At 36.8% G+C, this 4,328-nt stretch overlaps 1 protein-coding gene across 1 annotated transcript in view; it reads right to left on the bottom strand.

The window, feature by feature from the left end:
• The window catches only part of LOC107037935 (synaptic vesicle glycoprotein 2B), a gene marked incomplete at its 3' end in the record, with an annotated part of 224,401 nt that overhangs the window by 175,753 nt on the left and 44,320 nt on the right, over positions 1–4,328 (bottom strand).

Here is a 4,328-nt window from a genome sequence, read left to right as displayed (position 1 = left end):
CGAACTAAACCGCGAATTAAAGCCGCGAATTAAAACCGTGAATCAAAACCGCGAATCAAAACCGTGAACTAAACCGCGAATTAAAACGGCGAACTAAATCGCGATNAACCGCGAATTAAAGCCGCGAATTAAAACCGTGAATCAAAACCGCGAATCAAAACCGTGAACTAAACCGCGAATTAAAACCGCGAACTAAATCGCGAATTAAAACCGCGAATTGAAACGTGAATTAAAACGCGAATTAATATACGCCACCTCCCCACCATCCACTCATGGGGACTCTCCCATAGCTCTTGACCCCCGAATCGACGAAAAGTGAAATCCGCGAATTAAAACCGCGAATCAAAACCGTGAATTAAAACCGCGAATTAATTAATCCCATCCCACCACCTATTCGCGGGTCACCCCCAGACCCTTCCCAAAATGGTTGGGCTAGAACCGGCCCTATACCTCTATTCAGATTGTTTTTTTTGAATAAATGAAAAAATATTAATCCATGCGAAAAAGTGGCAACATCGTCGGTAGTGTTTTTTGTTTTCACCAGGAGCTGGTACCACTGGTTCGAGGGAGCTCCAATCACAACGCTTCATCGCTCTCTCTTAAGAGACGTTTGAGAAATTTCATTTTTCAGTACTTTTTCGCTATTATTAATAAACAATGCTCCTAGGCGACAATCTTTTTCACTCAAAAAATGATTGATCATATGCTCTAAATGTGTCTAAAGTTTCATGACTTTGGCTGCTTTTTTTCCTTGGGTTTTGCAGTTTTTTTGTGATTTCCATAAGACCACGGGTTAAATGACCACTTTTTCAAAAATTCATAATAAATTAACCATATTCCCCAGCAGTCTGAAACTTTGCACACGTCTTTTCCATCATTTAAAGAATGCGTAAAAAATAAAAGAGAAAAATGGCTGCTTTTTTTCTAACCCTCCGGGCTCGCCCGATTATCCTTAAGGCGCAGGAGTTATAAGGGTTAGAAGATTGAAAGGTCAAAAGTTTCAAGAGCCGAAATATACAAGGGCTAGGCAATCCCACGGTCCAGATTTACTGTCTAAGAGAGTTGGAGAGTAGAGAATTGGCCCTGTGTCCAAATGTGAGTACCAAGATATAAGGGTCAAAATTGAAGGGTCGGAATTTAAGGGTCAAAATATAAGTGTCAAACTATAAGAGTCAATAGATCAAGGTCAGAATGTAAGGGTCACAAGGGTCAAAATATAAGATTCAAATTGTACTGGTCAAACTATAAGGGTCAGAATGTAAGTATTGCAATATAACGGTCAAGTATGAGTCAAAATATAAGGCTCAAAACGAAAGATCGGAAAATAACGGTCGACTGTGAGGGACCTACTAATCGCCCCCCCTCCTTCTGTACCCTGACTCACTAAAAATGTTTCAATGACCTTTATGGCCCTCGTTTGACCTTCACTTCTATCCCCATCATTATACCCTACATTCTTTATTTGACCCTCAGCCCCCCCCCCCTCCCCTTTATGAGACCTTAAATCACCTGAAATGATTCAGTCAACATTATTTCCTTCGTATGACCCTTCCGACCCTCTTACCATGATAGCCTAAATAATAAAGATCAATTTCCAACCCTTATCCCCTTTCCATCCCCCCTCGTTAGGTCTTAAATGATCTGAAATTATGCAATAACCCTTATGGCCCTTAATTAAAACAAAAGTAAGCTAAAACAATTGAATGGCCCTAGAATAAATCCATTTGCATATTATATTTGGCACAAGAACGTTCAAGGAGCATAATTTGGTAATTATGCGATAAAACTGACGAAAAGGATGCAAAAATAATAAATATGATAAGCCAATTGCATGCAAACCTATATATGTTCCATGTTCAAATAATAATATTTCTCCCGCCACTGCTGCCTACTTGACCGACCTAGTCGGGAAGTCGATACTACCGCCATCTCGCGGCATTCGCCCTACGGGCTTATAATGCCATTCAGTACATTAGCAATTAATTTCCTAAATTAATGAAAAACAATGTAATTGACCGTGCGAAAATCAGCTAATAATTTATCTATCAACTTTTACAATGATTTGAGTATCCGGCTACCCTCTTTTAGCCCCAAAAATGACTGCCCCCGACAGCCCCCCAAAACAGGTGGCTGCTGAATCGCCAGGGTATGTCGCAGTGTTGCCAGGTATACCATAATTATGGCATCGCTACCATAATTCTACTTCTGATACCATACACCAGAGAAAGGTGTGATGGTATCACAATTACACCATAATTTTGAGATCCAGCTGAATTTTATATTTTTTGTCAATTTTTTTTTAATATTTAGAGAGTAATCATCACTGTGGATCGTGATGATTAAACAGACGCCGAACGTCGACAATATTCTCGAATGGTAGATAATGTAGTCGAAATTTACGCCGTCACAAGACATGTCCAGAACGAAGAGTTCTACTTTGTATGGGAATAAGGAAGGAAATAAGGAGAAGACGATTGTTGAGAGAGAGCAGCCTTGTGGGCCTAGTGCCTCTACCTCTTCTGCAGTTGTTACTGAGTACAGAAGGTTCAATTGAAAAGCAGCAGCTGAGTGACAAGTCTGATGATGCACTTAGAGAAAAAATGACTTCTGAAGAACAATTATATTTTCCGTGTTAGAAAATTTGATGGAGAGGAACAGATTCATTTGAGGGAAGTTAACTAACGTGATGTAAGAAAGTTTGAGATCCTTCAGAAAAATCGAATTTTTGTCAGAGGCATTAGAAATATCCCTACAAGAATTGACGTTGTCGACAGGAAAACATACAATTTATTGTACCACAATCATTTGATGTGAGAAAACTTCATAAGAATTCACGGAAGAATGAATATATTCACGAGGATAAAACATTATTCTCCCCGCAAAAAATGCTTCTCCTAGAAATTATTTACTTTTGCCAATATCCCAGTTTTCGGGAAAACAATCCAATTTTTCTCTCAAAACTATCATTTGTTCCGTGACAATTCTGCGTTCATGGTGGGAATGAAAATACACTACTCAGTAACATTCACTTGATATGAACTGAGCCTCATATAATTCTCTGCAGAGCGACTTTATTCACCCGAAAGACATAAATTTCTCACGAGAACAATATTGCCACGAAAGTCATCATGTTTCGAGGGAATATTTCTTCAATATCTGCAGCTGAATTCATCCACCATGAAATAAGATCTCTCCTGTGAAATTTATAATTTTTCGGCAGCACGAATTTTTCCTATCAGTGTAAGATATCGTTTGCCTGATTTCTTATAGTTATATTCCTTTGATCTCGAGCATTTATCAATGTTTATTAGTTTTGTAAGTTATATGGCATATTTTTCGCGTAGATATCAGATATAAGTGATAATAAACTGCTCTTACAAGATCTGACCACGATTTGAAAGGTGTCTATTGGAAATTTGTAAAAAAAACTGAGCCAAGAAAAAGTTTTGTTTGACATAGAAATAAAAAAGGAAGCCAAGTTAGGAATTTTGAATAAATGGTGATAGTGCACAATCAGGTTTCTATAAGAAAAATAGTTCTCAATGGAATAAGTATTCTAAAAAAATTCTCCATGAAATAAAAAATCAGTAGGAGCAGGACCAATGTCATTGGCGCGGATCAAACGATGGAGGAGTAGATTGATACAGACAGTGAATTGAAAAACTCCGCGCCAAAAACGTTGGTCCTGCTCCTACTGATTTTTTATTTCATGGAGAATTTTTTTAGAATACTTATTCCATTGAGAACTATTTTTCTTATAGAAACCTGATTGTGCACTATCACCGTTTATTCAAAATTTTTAACTTGGCTTCCTTTTCTATTTCTATGTATTTTTCAAAAACTTCGATTTCCCAGTAGGAATCAAACAAAACTTTTTCTTGGCCCAGTTTTTTTACAAAAACATTTGTTTTTGTGTTTTTAGGCAGATTTCATTTTTTTTTTCAAAATAAGCAAGGACTGTTTTTACATTCGGTGAAATTTGTTCTTTTCAATTCAATTTAACCAATTCATTTTCCATAAGATAGAACATTCTTAGAATCAACAATTGAAGGGAAATAAACAGTTCCACTCCAGATTTGTTCTTTTCACCGAATTTCAAATTTATTTCAATTTCAAATCTATTAACAATTTTCTGACTTGATTTGGTTCCTCATTCAATTTTTCACGTAGAAAAAAATCGTATAGAATCTTTCTATACGGACTGTGTATAGCATTTCTATAGGTTTTTCGTATATGATATTCGGATATTTCTATACGAAAATTTCCTATACGGTTCATTTCTATACGAATTTCTACACGAATTCGTATAGAAATAATCCGTATAGGGA

The sequence above is a fragment of the Diachasma alloeum genome, unplaced genomic scaffold (genome assembly GCF_001412515.2).
Source record: "Diachasma alloeum isolate Michigan unplaced genomic scaffold, Dall2.0 Dall_scaffold_00272, whole genome shotgun sequence".
Classification (NCBI taxonomy): domain Eukaryota; kingdom Metazoa; phylum Arthropoda; class Insecta; order Hymenoptera; family Braconidae; genus Diachasma; species Diachasma alloeum.
The sequence above is the reverse complement of the archived record's forward strand: the minus strand, read 5'-3'. Positions and strand labels throughout refer to the sequence as shown.